Source organism: Tursiops truncatus, chromosome 2 (genome assembly GCF_011762595.2).
Source record: "Tursiops truncatus isolate mTurTru1 chromosome 2, mTurTru1.mat.Y, whole genome shotgun sequence".
Lineage (NCBI taxonomy): Eukaryota > Metazoa > Chordata > Mammalia > Artiodactyla > Delphinidae > Tursiops > Tursiops truncatus.
Genome location: NC_047035.1, coordinates 133,353,225 through 133,373,808, shown reverse-complemented (window position 1 = coordinate 133,373,808; position 20,584 = coordinate 133,353,225). Strand labels below are relative to the sequence as shown.

At 49.8% G+C, this 20,584-nt stretch overlaps 1 protein-coding gene across 2 annotated transcripts in view; it reads left to right on the top strand.

Moving 5' to 3' along the window:
• Positions 1–20,584, top strand: part of SLCO3A1 (solute carrier organic anion transporter family member 3A1) — a 318,155-nt gene that overhangs the window by 186,726 nt on the left and 110,845 nt on the right. The window lies entirely within an intron of this gene.

The following is a 20,584-nucleotide window of genomic DNA, read 5'->3' as shown; positions in this document are numbered from 1 at the left end:
TGGAGGATTCCTCACCTTCCGGAGCGCCTCTAGCAGGAGCTCCATAGTCTGGGAGGAGGGGGGCGTGGCAGTGGGCGGGGCCTAGGCCAGTGTGATTGCCCTCCAGGCCAGAGACACAGTAGATAGCATGGTCGATACCATCCCACCTGAAAAAGATTTAACAAGGACCTACTGTATAGCACAGGGAACTATAACCAATGTCTTATAATAACCTATAATGGAAAGGAATCTGAAAAAGAATGGAAAATAAATGAAAAAGAATCTGAATCGCTTTGTCATACACTTGAAACTAACACAACATTGCAAATTACTATACTTCAATTAAAAAAAAAAAAAGATTTAACAACCTCAACTGCTGATTGAACCAAGGAACCCAATGTGAACTTTGAAGAGCTCTGCCCTCAGGGGTAAAAAATTTAGGAAATTTTAGATCTAATAGGGTATGCGAGGTCATCTCTTTGCAGACCTTGGATTTACGGGTGAGGAAACGGAGGCTCTGCCAGGGTGAAGGATCATGGAGTGAGTCACACCCAACACGGCAGAGGAAGGTTAGAACCCACATCTCCTGAAACCCAAGCCATGCCTCTCCTGTGCTCCCACTGGGACCTCTCTGCGCCCACGTTCCAAGGACACTGGAGACGTATTGAATGGTACCATGGAAATGCGATCCTTTGCTCAGGGATCTGATTACTTTGAAAAAGAGATGCCAACCTATGGAATTCTGCTTTGTGAATAACTGGAGTGAGTGCCTGTGGAATTAGGTACACGCACCCCTAGCAGCACTTTGGCATCTGGTCCAAGCTGGGTCACGCCCTGTGAGGGAGGGACGTGAGGACAGCATTTTACGAACATCGCGAATGTCCGTTACCTTCTTAAAGAAATGTTCTGCACAGTGGAGTCCCAGGATCCGCTGGGGCCTCATTTGCTTGTGCCAGGGCCCCAGATGAAAGCCAGGGGCAAGGAAGAGAAAGACAAAGGAAGTCGATGGAGCCTTGAATAAGACAAAAATTAAAGGAGCTAAATGCGAGGTGGGGGGGCGGTTTTCAAAGAGATGAGTCGGGGGAGAAATAATAGCAGTATAAAAAGAATTTGAAAAGAAAGAAAAAGCGTTTAATTATGCTAACCTTTAAGAACTTGTGTAGCACACAGTGGAACAGGAGCCTATTTTGTTTGGTTGGAAGCGGCCATCTGATGATAAACACTTTCTAGGGCCCCAAATAGTTCCCTAAGAGAGGGCTGGTGTTACGCTTTGTCCAAAATTGTCTCAAACCCAGAGGACCAGGGCGTGTGCAGGCATGTGAACAGGGGAGAGAAGGGGGAACAGCAGGGGCCAGGTGTGAGGATGAAAGATGAATCTCATCATGAGCATCTGGGGTGCTCCTTGAGCATGTGGGACCCCAGAGTCCTAAAGCCAGAGGGGGCTTCAGCGTGGTGTCCTCGGTGGAGGGAGTAGCCACAGGGAACGCTGAGAGGTTGAGGTTGAGAGTCGCAGGGCTGTGCTGTGCTTCCACCACCCTGGAATAAATAAAGGGTCAGTGAGGGCATGAAGAGCATTGAAGCTGGAAGGGAGGGATTTTGGAGAAGGCTGTGGGTTTTCAGACTTTACTATGTATATGATGGGCGAACTACCGGAAGCTGTTGAGTAGCAGAGATGCTCTGGGTTTTTGGCGGAAAGCTCTGGCTGTCGTGATTGGTCGTGATTCGGTGGGCTGGAGTGGGAAACAGCTGCAGATGCGGGGGCCCCTTGGAAGGTTTTTGTGATACTCCTGGCAAGCCATCAGGAGGATGTAGACCAAATCAGAGAGGCGACGAGGAGACAGCTTTGAGGAACATCACAGCAGCTGTACATAAAAGATTGGGAGCCTGGTTGGATTGGGCCTCTAAGGGATGGGGAAGTGGTGACGATTACTCTGCGATTTCGAGTCTGTGTAGCTGGCGGGCTGTGATAGGAAGTCAGGGTGGGGAAAGAGGGGGAGATGAGAGAAAACAAGTCATGCCTGAGCATTTTGGCTTTGAGGTGTCGGGGGAAGTACTCATGGGTGTCCTGGAGGCATCTCATACTTTAGCATGTCCACACAGAAGCGCCTGACCCCTACCGCCATGCTTGCTGTCTTTGCAGCGCTGCGCATCTTAAGGGCAGCCCCACCCGTTCAGTTGCTCGGGGTGGGGGTGGGGGGGCCTTGACTTCTCCCATCCCCCAGTCTCCACGAAGTTATGAGAACACTTTGTCAGTGTTCCCTTTAGAGCAGTCTGCTGCCCCCTGCTCCCAGCCCCCAGGGATCCCTCCGCATTCCTGCATGGAGCCTCCCACCCCCATCCTTCTTGTCTCTTCACAGCCCACTGTCAACAGGGTACACAGGAGCCATCAGATCCCATCGCTTTTCCGCTCAGCACCCTGCCATGGCTCTCCCTCCTTCTGCATAAAGGCCGCGTTCATCCCAGCAGTTGACAAGACTCTATGCGACCCACTGCAGCCCCACTGACTCTGTACCCCTCTCCGTCCCTCACGGTGTCCGAGCCAGGCCCCAGCCTCTCTGCTCCTAGGTGTGCAGGTGTGCTCCAGGCCTGGGCCCTTGCTTCCCTGTCTGGAATGCTCTTCGCCAGATAACCTCATGGCTTATCCACGCTCCCTTGAAGTCCTTACTCACATGTCCCAATCTCCATGAGACCCGCTCCACCTACACCAAAACTGTACCCACCCAGCACTGCTATGTTCTCCCCATTTTTTTCCATCGTCAATTTGGGAATCATCAGTGTAGAGATGGTGCTTAAAACTGCGAGACTGGATGAGGTGACCCGGGGAGTGGGTATGGGTGAAAAAGGGAGCCTGGGGCACTCCCTAGCTGAGTGGGCAGAAGAGGAGAACCTGGGCCAGAGATCAGAGGGGACAGCTGGGGAGGCTGGGACATGCAGGATCCTGGCAGCCAAGGGAGGAAAGTTCTTCCAAGAGGAGGAAGGGGTCGCCGGGGTCTAAGGTGGCAGGGGATGGGGGGAGCAGGTAGGATGACAGTGGCCTTTGGATTCATCCATTTTCAAACCTGGGGAGGTCTCATCCCCCCCGTCCCTCCAGCAGTGGCACATGGCTGTTTGTTAAAAGGTCCAGCGAGAATAAGGCCTCCGTTGATCAATTACATCTCTGCTTTAATACCAATAGCCCTGTCACTTCTGGATGGCCTGTGATGTGTCACGTGATCTACATCCACTCTCTCATTTAGTCCCCACCGCAGTGCAATGAGGTCACCACATTTTACAGCCCAGGGAACTGAGGTTCGGAGAGGTTCAGTGGCTTGTCCAAGGTCAGAGTTAAAGGTGCAGAACGGGACCGAGGATCCAGGATGGGCTCCCAGGCACATGGTTTTTCAGACTGGGCCAGTTGGTCCTGTGGGCACGGAACAGCCCCAAAGGGTACCATCCACTAGGCTCCCACACCTGAGCTGGCCACGCAGGGGACCTCAAAAGTCCCTGGAGGCCCTTTGATGAAGCTGTGTAAAGAAGTAAGACCAGCTTGGTAATGGCGCCAATAAAACTCCATCTGTGCTGTATATGTTATGTTGATAGTGATGCAAAGGTAAACTTTGCCAGAGGGAAATGTCACTCTTTTCCTTTGCTTTTTCCCTTGTCAGAATTACGTTTGGTAAAAATCCCTGTTGTGTGGCCCCAAGGGATCTCGAAACCCAGATCTGTTTAAATGTAAAACATACAAACTCAAGTTAATATACACATACAGAACTGTGCATTCGAAGAAGACTCTCGGTCGGGCAGAGTGATCTGTGGGAGAACCAGGAACCAGTCTGCCCGCTGTCTGGTTTTAGCTCCCACTGGCACCTGGTGGAGGCCAGAGGGCTGGGTTCTGCCAGCCCCTGGGGAGCTCAGTCCAGGACAGCCCGGAATTACCATGGGAAGTGAGTTCTAACACGCATGGAGCCCCAGACCGCCAGGGTCCCCCCACTTGCAGAGGCCCAGCCACGAGAAGCCCCATCCGTGAGAGGTTCCTGACAGCATGAGTGCCTGCTTTCATCCAGGGTCCCTTCCTGACCCATAAAAGTCCTTGGTCTGGGGACTTCCCTGGTGGTCCAGTGGTTGAGACTCCACGCTTCCACTGCAGGGGGCATGGGTTCGATCCCTGGTCAGGGAACTAAGATCCCACATGCCGCGTGGCCTAATAAATAAATAAATGGAAATAATTAACGTTTTAAAAAAGTGAAGAAACTACTTTAAAAAAAAAGAGTCAAAGAGTCTTCGGTCTGCTTCCTTCCTTACCCCGGGGTGGGGCTGTAGCTCAGTGCTGTCGGCAGAGCCTGTGGGATAGAGGGGCTGATGGTGGGAGAGGACAAGTGTTTCCAGTGACATCACAGTTTGAGGTCCTGGAAGCTGGTCCCCAGCCTGAGCTCACTGTCAAGGAGAGATGCTCATGCAGTGCTTAGTTCAGCCTGTGGTGTCAGCCAGGTGTGTCTGAGGCCTCTGCTGAAACACCGTCTCCTAGGGTGTAACGGGGGCAGGGCCACTGCCTGAGGCTTGACCAGCACCTCTAACTGCAGAACCTCCCCGGGCCATGTTGCAATTAGAGGAAGACGCCCATCTGTTTTCTGGATTTCTCCTGCGCGTCTGACAATCCTTCTAGCCAGCTGGGTTTCATGAAACCCCAAATGGGTCTTGCCTGATGAGCATTTTTCTCTAATTTTTAAAGCCAATCTGAGAGTTTGTTCCGGGAAATCTAATCTGTGCACTTCCTCTGCCAGCCTATTGTTGAAGAAAGGCTGTTTAGTATCCGAGAAACCTTCTGGGGCTTTTAAATGATTCTGTTCAAGTATTTCTTCTCCTCTCACTAAACATTCCACTGAGCCAAGAATTAAGAGGCTTCAGCTCCTGAGGACTGTCCTTGGGTTGAGAAGATGACAGCCCTGTATCCTTCCCATCTGGGTAGAGGCATTAATTAATTCAGCCTTTTCACTTACCTTGATAGGGAGCCATATGCCTTGTTCAAAGCCAAAGTTCATTTTTTTAATTAAAAAAAAAACAGCATTGCTTCAGTTACCACTCCCTGTCTCCAAGTACTAGCTTTGCTGCTAAACAGTTATGTAACTGGGAACTCACCACCCTGGCCTCATCCTCTCTGAAAGGATGAGATCAGGCAGCCTGTGAGATTTCCTCCAGCCCTTGTGATTGTGTGGGTTGGTAACTTTGCACCTTTGCTGTGCTGGGAAGTGCCCAGATTTCATGGTGAAATTACAGTCTTCCTTCACCAGAGCATTAGAACTTGACCTCTAAGAAGACAGGTCTACTGGAGGCAGGCTGCACCTTCCAACAAATAGTGACCGAATGCCTTCTAGGGGCCACCCACTGTTCTGAGTGCTGAGGTCACAGCAGTAAATGAAACCAAAAAGCAAAACCCGTACCCACGGAGCTTGTACTGTAGCAACATGACCTGGGATGCTTGATTGTATCCTATAAGCCTCGGAGTCTGATTATCTGTGATCTGTCCGTTGCTTACAACCATCCTCTTTATCTTTAAGATCCACAGACATTTTCACCCACATGTTGTTTTGGTAATCATGTCTATGCCAAAGGATGTATTTTACTGCCAAACTGTCTTTTCTTTTTTGGCCTGAGTTGGGGGAAATTCATGCATTATTCATTAGACCCCCCAAATGACTCATTCGTGAGTAGATAGGAACCCAAGGCTCAGAGGCTGGTACATGGTGACATTTTTAAGAAATGGTCAAGCTAGCTATCCAACCCAAATTATTAATTCTAAATCCAGGCTTCCTTCAACTAAAATCTCAATAATAAAGTCATGTTTTCATATGTAGGGAGTCAGTTTCTAGACCGCTAAACCTAGAACTTATCGCACGGGTCCTGTCTGCCAACCTCAACCCTCCACCCCCAGTGTCAAATTCCTAACAGATTTCTGAAGCTGTCCTGTCATTGCTACGACAACTGTTTTGAGTTGCCAAAATGCATGCCATCACGGCACTTCATTCTCATTCATTCTTACTCTCGGCGTGAAACTGACTGGAAGACACAGCCTGAGACCTGAACTTCGCAGCTCACACCGCCCTGCTCCAGCAGTTCGTTCAGTTGCTAGAACATTATCAGGCTTCCTGGACCTACTGATGCACAAGGCTTCCTTTCTCTCAGCTTTTGTGTTTTATTTCCACCACTACTTTCCAGCATAGCAGCCTGGTGGTGAGCAGTCCAGCAGTCTTGACTTCAACACTATCACCTGGGTCTCTGTTTAATGACAGGATGGTCCATCCTTAACCATGGCCCCTGGACCACTAGTGTCCCAAGTAGTGAGAAGAGCAGTTAACCTCACACATTCAGTAATGGCACCTGAAGGCATCCTCTGCTCACTGCAAAAATTATTTGGAGATAAGTACGAGCTTCCCATGAGGGTCAGCCACAGCATAGAAAAGTGTATTGGAGCTAGAAGACCTGGGTTCAGGTGCTGCTTTCTCTCTGGGAACAGGTAGAGCTGGGTGTACGGATGTGCTACCTTATCTCTCCAATCCTGTGTCATCTCTAAAGTGGAGATAATGATCCCAGTCAGAGCAACCTCCCTGGCTGGCCAGTAGAAAATACACGAACTAATGTGAATAAAAGTACTTGGCAAATGGTGAAGTTTCGTACAAATGTGAGAGATCATTACTCATCTTCTGCAAACAGAAAAAAGTGATCTGTGGAAGAGGAAAACGCATGGGGATGTAGAAGCTGGAAGGATGTATGCAATTTTGATACCCAGCTTCGCTAATATTAGTATTACATCTCCATATGCCTTAATCTTTGCAAAAATAAGTTATTACAGTCTCGAAAGAAGACATGTACTCGTGAAAGCAAACAGGTCGGTTTTTTGAATAGTTCAGGCTCCATCCAGGTGTTGGTTATCCTGCTAGGTTGGTGGATTTTGGTGATCTGATTGCTAACGGGCGTTTGAATTTGCAGTACCAGGAAGTATTCCAGGGTGAGACGCGAGTAAGCACATATCTGCCTCCAGTTCCAAAGAGGAAGGTAGTGCGAAAGGCAGGCAGTCCAGAAGGAGAAAGCCCACGTGAGTCAGCCTCCTCACCTGGAAGCCTCCTTCCTGGGATCTGGCCATACAGTGGGTAAATCATGAACCGCAAAGCCGCTGTGTCCTAAGAGCAGTGCCCACAATGACACTGGCGCCATCCTCCCCCACGGACCTGCGTGGTCCCCCTCCTGTGCAGTGATGTTCAAAGAGGGCGTGGTGGTGCCTGGACAGTGCTACCCGCCTCCACCACTGCCTGTGCCTTGATCTTAACTACTCAGGAGAGTAGGGTAATTACCGCTGATAATGGCAGGTGGGGGGCTCGCAGGGAGAGCAGAGTGGACATCAACCTTCTTTAATCTCCGCCCTTTGGCTGTGGGTCTCAAGCATCAGTGTGCATCAGAAGTGTCAGGGGGAGCTGTTTAAAACGGCCATTTCCAGATCCCACTTTTAGAAAGTCAGATGGACATGGTCTGGGATGGGGCCTGGGAATCTGCATTTTTGACAGACAGCAGAATTGATTCCAGTGAAATTCCTATACCTTTGGGTGTGTGACCTGACTTGTCCCCACAGGCCGTCGGGCCTGGGCCCAGCTGGCGTTGGACCGCCTGCTTCCTTCTTGGCAATGCCCATCTCACGGGGCTGCAGGGAGCATTAAATTGAATGGGATGTCCAGCCTACAGAGGGGCTCAGTAAATGTTAGTGCTAGCCCTTTCTTCATAGCAACCATGGACAAGAAAGAGAACTGAATTTATTTCAGGTTCCCTAGGATGTGTGACAGCTCTTGGTTCCCAGCAGCCTTTTTGCTGATGCATGTGTCATGTAGGCGTACTTCCATCACTCGGCAGGTGTCTATCCCAGGCGTCCATCTTGCTCAGCGGGCCTTGCAGGGCCAGGGAGGGAGACACAAATGATGTGTGAAAAATAGTTGCCGGCGCCATGGATTGGAAGCCCTGTTTCTGGAGGTGAGACTTCAGCGCTTGAGCCAAATCACGTTTGCTAAATGGGCAGAACTCTTAGGAAATCAGCTGAAATAGAGCAGCAGAGTAAATCGTACAGTCTTTTGTATGCTAGGAATTCAGAGAAAGGGGGAAGCAGTGGTAGGTTTCCTTGCTTTGAATGTCTGCCCTTGCTTCCGAGATGAACTATATCACCTTTCGACAGGTATATTTTGAATGCAGATGGAGACAGTCAGGTTTCTCTGAAGATATATGTATATATGTGATTAGAATCAGAGTTTCAGAATCTGAAGGGCTACCACACTCATCTAGAGGCACCGCCACCCCTTCCCATCCTTCCCACACGTGCCTAGTGTTAGAAGGCGGAACCCCAGCAGCCCGAGGAGCTAAGGTGTCTTAGGTACTAAAAGGGACGAAGAACTTGAAGCGTATAAACACAGAGAGTAATTGAAATGGTGTTGAAATATTGAATTTGAATCTTTTAGAAAATCTGTGTGCCACAGATTCCTAGCTAAGTGATGCTGAACACTTTCTAATCATTTAATTGGTGGGTTGGCAGGAAGGAATGGGGAGGTTCATTTAATTTAATAGCCCTGAGGCTCAGCTTCAGACTAAACTGTGAGCAGAATTCACCTTCTGCAGAGAGTGGGTAGGAGTGGGCGAGCTGTTTCCTCTCTCAGTTGAGCCCTAAGGAGCTTGGGGTTCCTTAGATGACTCTCCCCGGAGCTGCTTCCTCGCCCCGGCCCCTTTCTCAGCCAGACGGTTGCAGGAGGACATGCTGTTTCCCATCTCAGCCAAACTATTGGCATATGTCCTGAAGCAAACACTCTAGTCTTCTTTTGACGGTTACCATTTAACATTCACATGGTGTCAGAAATGTGCCAGGCATCCTCCTCGTATCATTTTGCCTAGCGAACCTAAAATTAATTTCAAAAGTGAGAAGATGTTGAGTATTGGAGACAATAGTGGAGGATGACTTAAGGGGTGAGGTGTGACTGTTTTGCTGTGGCACCTGGAACATGCTTTCTGGGGCACAGAGACATCGAGCCAGTTCACGTGGGGGAGAGGCTTTAAGGCGGTCTCGACTTGTCCATGCACCTCGGAACACTTTTGAGCCTTGTGGCGAGACGCAGGAGACACCTCCTGCTTCAGAGGAGCTCACAAATGAACCCAGCGTTGCCTGTGCCTAGTGAGAGCACAGATTGCTGACCTTGGACTGGAGCAATGGGGGTCTGTGGGGAGGGGGTCAGAGGATGCTTCACAGAGAGGGCGCAACTTCACCTGAGCCTCGGAGGGTGACTAGGAGATCACCAGTTGGACAAGGGAGGAGGACAGATGTCCCGTGCAGGGGGGACAGTGTGTGCCAAGATGCAAAAGTGTAAATGGATGAAAGAGCAATGCCCATTGAGAAACCAGCAAGCAGAGGGCAAGGTCAAGGAGAATTAAAAAGTTGATGCCATATTATGGGGAGCATATCCACCCAAGGGGCTCGGGTGGTCTTGGCCATAGGAAGTCATCAGCAGGTTTTAAGATTTATATTTTAGGAGGATGACCGAGGTAGCCACAGAGTGATAAGATAGGGAAAAGATTCTAGAAACAGGATGGCCAGGAAGAGCTCTTTCTTGTGACCTGCCTCTGTGCAGTCATCACAGCCATGGCTGCCTGATCAGCTGAGGGTCACTGGCCCCGTTGTTTGGGCTGAGATGTTAGTAATTGGCCAGAGGCACGTGTTGGCTTTCCATAGGTGTCATTCAACTTGACTCTTTTCCTTGGTCGGAGCCAGCCTCCTGGACCTAGCGAGGCCTTACCCCAGGGACCAGTGATGGGAGGAAGTGCTTGGCCTAGGAGGAGACCATCACCCGTGGGATTATAGCTATTCTTCGTCTCCCCAGTTCAGGTCATGGAAACACACAGCCTCCAAACAGCCATCTCCTGACAAATACCCAGCATCCTTCATGCATTCATTGTGTATCAGCATTGCTTGCTTTTGAATCCAAACTCAGGAGGAGGCTTTTGATTCATCTGGGCGTGAGTAGACCCAAGTTTTTTGAAAATCAGAAGAATAAGGGGCCACCCTGTCCAGCCCCCGGCAGAGAGCTCGGTGTCACATACACAAAACCTCTGATACCTTTTTGTTCAGTGGTGCCCAGATTTGAATGCCAGGTGGTAAATGGGCTCCATGCACAGACAAACTTAGTTTCATTTGCATTCTTTTCCTAGGTGAGGGTCTCACCTGGTTCCCGATTCACTTTCTGATCTACCACCTTCTCTATCATTTTCTCTAGTTATTTCCATGTAGTGACAACCACTTCCACACACTGTCTGCCTCTTCTGCCAGGCATTTTACACGTGTTAACTCAGAACTCGGAGAGGTGAGAATTACAACCCTGCTTCTGGAGATCAGTCCAGGGAAGCTCAAGAGAAGCTTAAGCAGCTCTTGGTGCCTGTCTCCCCCTCTCTCCTCTTTGTCTCGGTAGTTTTTGCCATTCCTGCTGAGAGCCTTCTTCCTTTGTGCCTTCAGAGACACTTCTATCACTTCCACCTCCCCCCCCTTTTTTTTTCTTTTTTGCGGTACACGGGCCTCTCACTGTTGTGGCCTCTCCCGTTGCGGAGCACAGGCTCCGGACGCGCAGGCTCAGCGGCCATGGCTCACGGGCCCAGCCGCTCCGCGGCATGTGGGATCCTCCCGGACCGGGGCACGAACCCGTGTCCCCTGCATCAGCAGGCAGACTCTCAACCACTGCGCCACCAGGGAAGCCCCCCACCTCCCCTTTTTTATTTTTTAATTTATTTTTTACTGAAGTGTAGTTCAATTACAGTGTTGTGTTAATTACTGCTGTACAGCAAAGTAACTCAGTTATACAAATATATACATTCTTTTTCATATTCTTTTCCATTATGGTTTATCACAGGATATTAAATACAGTTCCCTGTGCTGTACAGGAGAACCTTGTTGTTTATCTAATCTCCCGTCTTTTAAAAGGAACTTTAGTCTTGATTCAGCTGCTCCTTCCAGCTTCGGTCTGGGTCTCTGTTTCTCGTCCCATCACCATACCCAGTGGCTCCATGGCTCAGGGTACAAATTCTTGGCCTCTTAGGATGACATTCAGCCCCACCTGTCAAAGGTGACCCCTCTCTCATCACTGCCATCACCCTCCCTGACACGCTATCCTCTCTTGGCCTTCTGGGAGGGGGCAGCAGGCTTCCTTCCTCTCTCTCAGACTCCTGCTTTCTCACCCTCTTTCTCCTCCAGCCCTCAAAGGATGAGGCCAGTTTCCCGGACCCCTGCTTTTGTCTCTCTGGGAACTCATCCCTTCCCCCATCCAGATAAGCCCAGCTCCAGGCAGGCTCTGTCTGTTGGACCACTAGATCAGATAGATCTCCTCCTTGGTGGATTTCAGTGGCAGCCCAGCCACGCACGTGCTCAATCTCTTAGGCCAGCAAATGGGGGGCACCTCTGGCTGGTCCTAGCCTTTCCCTTCTTAACGGAACAGACAGGATGTCCTGCTGGATCTTCATTCCCAGAGGCCTCCCAGCCCCAGATCTCTGTCCTCTGTATCCCATTACTGTCAGTGGTTCCTCCTCTCCCTCCATCTAGGCCCCCATGTCTTCAGGCCGTCCTGAACTCAGGAGCTGCATCTGCATTACATTGTCCCCCTACTTGAGAACCTGCCACGGCTCCTCTGCCAGCTATCGCATCCTGTCCAGCCTGCCCGACACTCCAGCTTCTTCCCAAACTGCCACTCAGTCTGTCCATTGAGACATTTCTCCCCTGGCTCCCAGCGTGCTCTTTGGCTGCAGACAAGTAGGTCCCCGAGCCCCCAATCCCACCCTCCCCACACCTGCTCTGTGCTTCTGTCTGCTCCTCTCTGGCCGGAACCTCTTCTCTGCTTCCTTTGTGCCTCTTAGCCATCCACCAAACCTTGCCTCCAACCCTGCTTTCTCTAATTTCTAACACAAAGAAAATGTATCCGCTCTTAGAATAACGATACTCACTGTAAAATGTGTTTTAAAATGCGGTAAGTTCCCTACATACAAACGAGTTCCGTTCCAAGAGCGCGTTCATAAGTCCAATCTGTTCGTAAGTCCAATAAAGTTAGCCTAGGTACCCAACTGACACAATTGGCTATATAGTACTCTACTGTAATAGGTTTATAATACTTTTCACACAAGTAATACATAAAAAATGAACTCACACAAGAAATAAAGAAAACAGCTGGCATACAGGGGCTGGCACTGAGCCAGCAAACACATTCACATCTTTTTTTTTTTTTTAACATCTTTATTGGGGTATAATTGCTTTACAATGGTGCACTAGTTTCTGCTCTATAACAAAGTGAATCAGTTATACATATACATATGTTCCCATATCTCTTCCCTCTTGCGTCTCCCTCCCTCCCACCCTCCCTATCCCACCTCTCCAGGGGGTCACAAAGCACCGAGCTGATATCCCTGTGCTATGCGGCTGCTTCCCACTAGCTATCTACCTTACGTTTGTTAGTGTATATATGTCCATGCCTCTCTCTCGCTTTGTCATAGCTCACCCTTTCCCCTCCCCATATCCTCAAGTCTGTTCTCCAGTAGGTCTGTGTCTTTATTCCTGTCTTACCGCTAGGTTCTTCATGACATTTTTTTTTCTTAAATTCCATATATATGTGTTAGCATACGGTATTTGTCTTTCTCTTTCTGACTTACTTCACTCTGTATGACAGACTCTAGGTCTATCCACCTCATTACAAATAGCTCAATTTCGTTTCTTTTTATGGCTGAGTAATATTCCATTGTATATATGTGCCACATCTTCTTTATCCATTCATCTGATGATGGGCACTTAGGTTGTTTCCATCTCTGGGCTATTGTAAATAGAGCTGCAATGAACATTTTGGTACATGACTCTTTTTGAATTTTGGTTTTCTCAGGGTGTATGCACAGTAGTGGGATTGCTGGGTCGAACAGTAGTTCTATTTTTAGTTTTTTAAGGAACCTCCATACTGTTCTCCATAGTGGCTGAACCAATTCACATTCCCACCAGCAGTGCAAGAGTGTTCCCTTTTCTCCACACCCTATCCAGCATTTACTGTTTCTAGATTTTTTGATGATGGCCATTCTGACTGGTGTGAGATGATATCTCATTGTAGTTTTGATTTGCATTTCTCTAATGAGTAGTGATGTTGAGCATTCTTTCATGTGTTTGTTGGCAGTCTGTATATCTTCTTTGGAGAAATGTCTATTTAGGTCTCACATTCACATCTTTGAAAGTTCGCAACTTGAAGGGTCATATGTGGGGACTTACTGTACAGAGAAGTATACAGAAGAGATGAAAAAAACTTAAAATTTCACCACCCAGAAATTAAGATGATAATTTGCATGTATCTTCCAAAGATGAAATGCACGTGCACATGTAAAGGTATATATTATTTTTACGTCATTGGTATTGTGCTATTTATACATGTTCTCTTTCTTTATTTGCTAATTGTTAATAGAATTTTCCCATTCCACTAATTTATCTTCAAGCAGCATTTTTAAAAGCCGTATAATAGCCCACCATATGGATGTGCCGTTGATTTATTTAGCCTGTCTCCTTCTGTAGGTCAGGTCCTGGCTTCCAGCTTTCCAGTATTATAAATAACAAACATCCTTGTCCCCTAACTCTAGCCATTTGTTTCCTGTATCATAGGATGTAGCATTTTTTAATAATGCAGAGGCCAGTTGCATTTATTGAGCTACTGCGGGGTGTCAGCCTCTACGCTTAGTGCTTTTCCTTTCAGTAAGAAAGCCTCAGGGCCGTCTTGCAAAGCAGATATCCTCAAGATCTCAAGTAACTTGACTGAAGTCACCCACTTAGTTGGTGATGAGGTCCAGATTCAGGCCCAGCCTTTGATCCCACACGCAACCCCCGTTGCTCTGCCCTCTGCAGTGATGTTCAGAATGCATAGCCATGTGCATTTGTGGGCAAACACTAAGTCTTAATGAAGGCAGTGGACAGCCTCATGGATTTTACCGTCACTTCCCAGCTGGATTATAAGATGCTCTTAGATGTCTGGTGCACACCTCTAGGCTTAATCTTAGATCTAATTAGAGCCAGAAGGGACTTTCTTATCTTAAAAATGAAGACGCTGAGAGGCGTAACAGGCATCCCCAGTGTCGGGGTGTCAGCTCTGTTGGATGGCCTATGGTAGACACATCAAAACGGATCTTTAAAGAGTTATTGTCTTTATTATGTAGACTTATCTTTCCTGTGCTCATGTACCAGAATCTGTAGCTATTGTGACATGTGAAAGAGGCAGTCTTGTAAAATGCAGCAGTGGCTGTAGCCACCATACCACATCAATACGGGAGAGTCCGTGCTGAGCCCTGCAATTCCTCAGCTGCAAATGCCTTGATTTACTCCAGGTAGAACAGAGGCATGAGAAGAGTATGACCCCAGCCTAGAATTTCATTGCCCGTAGTATTAAAATCCGGGTTTTAACTGCCCGTTTGCTGGGGTCTCTTTTCTTTAAGCAAGTGGTTCTCAGGTTGTCAGTCGCCTGGAGGCCTGGTGCTGGCCGTACCCCCTTCCCAGAGTTTCTAATTCTGCAGGGCTGAGGTGGGGCCTGAACGTATTTTTTTCGAACACACTCCCAGGTCGATGCTGATGCAGCTGCTTGGGGACCACACTTTAAAAGCCACAGCCTTAGGCCTTTAAAAAGATACTGGAGGGCAGGTCATGCAATTAACTATCACATCGTTAGCCTTTCTACTTAAAATGGCAAAACGCCGCGTGATTCAAATCATTCACTTCCGTACGTCTTTCAAAGCCCAAAGTGCTTTTGGCATTCTGCTCAGCTTCAGGCCCTCCTGCTAAAGTTTCAGCCCGACCCCATGCCTGAATCCTCCCCAAGTCTGGCAGTGTATCAGACCCCACATCTGAGCAGACGGTAGAGGCTGAACTCAACCTTGCTGCCAGAGCCTGGGATCTCAAGAACTGGGGTTTGGTCCACAAGAAAAGTGTGCTCGCTGAGTTACGGTATCCATGGTCACGCACCTGTGCCCTTAATGGATCCCAGCCATTTACCTGTGGCCCTGGCCTGCCACCTTTGCCAGCCTTGGACCATCTCTTCTTAGAGGAGCTGCTTCCCTGATCTGTCCCTAAGTGGAATCTGAGGTCTCTTTGAACTGCCACAAACCTCCCCAGAACCCCAACATCTAACCCCCAAACACCCACATTTCACCGCTGTCTGGAGCTTCTGTAGCCATCCTGCCCCTCCATCTGACCCGGGAACGGGCAGCCAGTTCTGATGGAGTTGAGTGTGCCTTACCCCATTTGATTCTGAAATAGGACTGCCACCCCGCCTCTTCTCCTGGGGAAGTCCCAGAAGCCCCCTAGTCCTAGTACCCCCTCCCACTCATTTCCCTTCCTCTGACCATCCTTGTGAAGTGTCCCAAGTACTCATGGCCAGAGCCGCCCTGAGTACGATCATGTTGTCTCCTTTGATTACAAGATCTAAAACCACCCCCCCCTTTCCCCAGCGATGTTGACTTCTCTGTGGCTGCAGGTGTGCGTCTACCCAGCAGGACGATTATGAGACCCTCCATGTAAAGCTGGAGCATCTAATGGGTCTTCGGAAGAACAGCCCCGGACACAGCTGAACTAGTGTGAGAGGAATAGGTCCCATGAGCTGAGACTGATGAGAGGCAGAGGCTGGGAGTAGGGCTTCTGCCGTGCCCGCCGCCTGGCCTTCCTGGCTCCCCTGTTGGCTGCTAGCACACTTGGTGGCTTCCGTGTGCCACCACCCAGTGCTTTCCCTCCTCCTCCTCGAGCCAAAGCCATGAGCAAGTACGTGTGAAGCCTTCACCTCTAGGCTCTCATTATCTGGTCCCGATGGGCTTCTCCCGGAGAAAGGAGGGTCCTGACCAGAGCATGGCTCAAGGCCCCTTGATTCCCCTCAAGAAAGGGAGGGGAGGGGAGGGGAGGGAGGGAAGCGGTGGGATGGGCGCAGGGACACAGAGGAGGAGTTGCGGGGCAGACAGAGGGTCTCAGAAGGGGTCGCTTTAAAAGTGCTGTAGCTGGTGTGAAACGTGGCCGTGGGTCCCTGGCCCTAGTTCACAACAATGAACCAGACTTTATAACAGAGCTCCTTCATTTTGGCACCATTGACATTTGGGGCTGGGTAATCCTTTGCTGCGGGGCTGCCCTGTGCATTGCAGGACGTTTAGCAGCATCCCTGGCCTCTAGCTGTAAGTAGCCCCCTCACCCCTGGCAGATGTGATAATCACAGATGTCTTCAGACATTGCCATATGTAACTGCTCTTTCTGCCCAAACTGAGAGCCAGTCAACAGATATTACTGGGAAGTTGGTGGTTTCACCTATATCAACTAATTTAATCCTCACAATAACCCCATGAGGTGAGTGACATTACCCCATTTTATAGATGAAGAAACTGAGGCCTCGAGGGGTTAAATGTGATAGATAGGATGACATAGGAAGTGCCAGGACCAGGACTTGAATCCAAGTTGCTCTAATGTCAGAGCCCATTATCTTAGAGATGTATGGTTGCAAGGAAAAGAAAACTCCCTGGCAGGGTTTATTGTAAGGACACAATGGGCTATTTCACAGGCAGCTCAAGATAGGAAGTGAGGTTTGACTGAGCCTCACAGAAATAAAATTGGAAAGTTGAGAGCCAAGTTTACGGTCTTGTCTCTCAGTGCTCCGTGACTGCGTTTATGCCGGCATATTTCCACATGGTGGCTTCCTCTCCTGGTCTCTGCTTCGGTGCCAAGTCCCCAACCTTGCTAAAATGCCTCACTCAATCCCTGTTGGAAATCCAGATTCCCAGGAGAAACAGTGTGATTGGCTCAGCCAGGCTGAGTGGTTTGTTCCTGGTCCAATCAGCTGTGTGTGTTGAGGGCAGGGTAGGCGAGGGGAGAAAACGATTGGCCTCCCTGACACCCTGAGCTCTTGCCACTGCCCCTTCGCTGCCCTTGCTCGGCTGTCACCATGACAACAGAGGCCAATCTGCCCAACACCTGGAAGGCAAGGATTTTTACTGACCAGGACAGGCCACCGTGTCCTACAAAGTGAAGCCACAGGAGATGAGAGCAGACACATCTGTCTTTAGCAAACAAGTGGAGCCCGATAAGCCCCCTAGAAATTGATCTTTACCAACACTTAATGAAGTTAGCTGGTTAATAGCCCATGACAAATCCAAAGGCTGTTAGGGGTCTGACAACCTAGACATTAACAGCAGCAGTGGCCAATTTCCAAGAGATTACTGACATTCAGGGCCATTCAGGAAGATATCTGGGAGGAAACAGTCACAGAGCAGTTTTGGGCACAGAGAGGGAGGGCGGAGGGAGAAGCCTAAGTGGTAGCTTGGTGATGTACAGTGACATTGGCATCTCTGGCAAGAGCACAAGTTGTTTGTGGAGTCTTTTTTTTTTTTTAATAAATTTATTTTATTTTATTTATTTATTTTTGCCTGTGTTGGGTCTTCCTTGCTGCGTGCGGGCTTTCTCTAGTTGCGGCGAGTGGGGGCTACTCTTCGTTGCGGTGCGCGGGCTTCTCATCGCCATGGCTTCTCTTGTGGTGGAGTATGGGCTCTAGGCGTGCGAGCTTCAGTAGTTGTGGCATGTGGGCTCAGTAGTTGTGGCTCGTGGGCTCCAGAGCACAGGCTCAGTAGTTGTGGTGCACGGGCTTAGTTGCTCTGTGGCATGTGGGATCTTCCTGGACCAGGGCTCAAACCCGTGTCCCCTGCATTGGCAGGCGGATTCTTAACCACTGCACCACCAGGGAAGTCCCGAGCCTTTTACTTACAGGAGAGTTAAGGACAGAAGGAGCAGTGACTCTGGGCAGAATTTCCTCGAGCTCAGATGAAACCCAACAGACCCCCAGAGACCCAGAACTCCTTGGTGTCACTGAGGCTGTTTCCAGGGCTTCTGGTCCTCTTCCCTGCCCCATGATGCGACAACTAAAAGTCATTGTGACTGATCTCTAACCAACACACTGTGAGCGTGACAGTGCAACCATCGTGGGCCACCCACTCTGCCTGGCCCTTGCCCTTGCCCTTGGGGTGTCAGGGGGCACAGAGGGATGACTGATTTGACAGCAAAGATGACAATGCGGTGTGCTGTGAGCTCCAATGGAAGTAGAAACGATGTACAGGGGGAACCCTTTCTAAGGCTTATCGCCGCGGACACAGTGTTACTCTATAGAGCCAGCACCCACAGAGGCATGGTGCGCCACCCAGAGATTCATAAAACTGGCTCTTGCCGCTTAGAAGCTCGCCCTGGGTACGGGTGGGGGGAGGTGGTCAAAATCCCTGGCCTCCGTTCCCTGCGTCTCATCCATCAATAAATGCTCTCAGCTCTGTCTCCAAATTACATCTCAGCCCATCACCTCTCTCATCCCCTGTCCACTGGGCTGGTCCGGCACACTATCGGCCCCACCATCTCCTGCAACCCATTACTCACTCAGCAACCAGAATTGTCTTTATGCCATGTTCCTGCGTAAAATGGTCCAGTGGATAAACACAGACTGCTTATCTTTTTGGCGGGGAAGGGGAACACGCCTCGTGGCAGGCAGAATCTTAGTTCCCTGAGCAGGGATCGAACCCGCGCCCCCTGCAGTGGAAGCACGGAGTTTTAACCACTGGTCCGCCAGGAGGGAAGTCCCCCAGACTGCTTATCTTGAACCATGAAAAGGAACCTGCCTTCCTCCATGACCTGTGTCCTACTCTGCCCCTGCTTGTCGTGAAGCAGCCTCCTTTCTCCTCTTGCTGTTCCTGAGATCCCTCGAGCTCATGGCCACCTCAAGCTTTCACACTCCCTCTTCCCTCCACGTGGGACTGTCAGCCCCCAGAAACTGCCTCCTCCTCATCTCTCAGGCCCCAGCTCAAGTCCACCTCCTCGGAGCAGACCTCTCTGACCACCCTTCCACCTTGCCTCCCACCCCCTGACCCTCTGGCACAGTTTCCTGTTGTGTTTTCTTCATAGTTTCAGGAATTATCTTGTGTGTTTATTTTGCTATGATAGAGATGCAAATAGTCAGAACTAGGTAAGAAACGCATCACGCTCAGGGCCGACGGGGAGGTGACATTTGAGCTGGAACTTGAAGCAGAGGTGTGACTTGCCAGGTCAGGCAGTGGATGGAAGGGATTTCAGAAGAGGGAGCAGCGTAAGTGAAGGCACAGAGGCCAGTGAGTGTGTCACCCTCAGGAAACAGCTTTTGGGTAGTGTGCCTGTAGCCCAGCTGCACAGGAAAGCTGAATGGGAGTCGACTGGGGCAGAAACTCAATGACAGACGTTTGGACGTCATCCAGTGGGCAGTGAGGGTGTCAGCAATGCATAGTGAGTGGTACCCTAGACCTCCTGGATTTGCGTAATGGAACCAAATAGTCAGAGTCTGAAAGTGAAGTTGAGTTGTTTTTAGTAGGCAGGAGTCGCTGGGAGCCAAGCTTGTCAAGGGAGGAGAGTGTGCTGAGATCAGGGGCTTCAGCTTGGGGTGAGACCCGAGGAGAAGCTTTGGAGTGACGAGATCTTGTTTTCTGAACCCATCTGGAACTGAACAGCCATGTGGCGTTCCCTCGTGGGGTGGGTCCGTGCTGGTCTTTGAGCGATCAGCCAGGGCAGGGGGAACGGCCATAAAACCAGCAGATTCACTGTGCCGAGAAGACACACATTTTCCACCGCTGGCTTTCTCCCTCCACTGCTGGCTCAAGCCAGACAGAAACAGAAGTGCTGCATGATGAGGGTCAGATGCTGTCGGTAATTACACAGTGATGAGTCTTTGTTGTAACATCCAGATGTCAGTGCTATTTTGGGCAGATGTTCTGGAGAGCGGTTGGCAATGACCTCGCCAGGGTGTGACTTGAAAGACCAAATGACACGGCTGCTGTGAGTAAAGCCAGTCTCTGCTCTCCTGGTCCCTGTATCCCACGGCCCTGAAGTCAGAGCAAAAGCAGGGTTCCCCGTGTCACAGTGCCCCTAACTGGGGCCACCGCTGGCATATCCTCAACCTGTCCTCAACCCAAGCTGCTGAGTGAGTTTAGAGCTTGTGTGATTGGCCTGGAGCCTTTGAGAGAATTTTCCTTGGACATAGTGCCTACACCCAGGTGGGTATGCCAGGTTCCTCTCTTCCACCTTGGGAAGGGGTCAAACCTGTGTGACTGAGGCAGCCTGTTAACCTCTCGGAGCCTCTGTTTCCTTATCTTTAAAAAAAAAAAAAAGGATAGTTATACCTATCTGGATGAGCTGGACGAGAATGGGGTGAGATCACGTGTGCTGTGGCAGGTTGCATTCTGTAAGGCATCACAGGCATGTTAGTTATCATGGCAGCAGGCTCCTGGCACATCAGTCCTAGACTCAGAGCTGTGGAAGAATTGGATGGAACCTCAGTGGTTTATCCAGTCTAAACTCTAAGCCAGTGAAAGAGCTCTTTCTCAGGGGTCTCCAGTGGGAAGTCACTGGCCTCTGCTTGGATTCCTCTTGCCTGGGTGAGGTGTCTCGTCTCCCAGGTCTTTTCCCTATTCCAGCCCCATACAGGATGCAGTGCTCAGTGCATTCCCTTACGAGGAGCCTGGCTCCCTGTACTTTGCAGGTTCTGCTTTCAAAGCATTCTAGAGCCATGCTTTCCAGGATGGA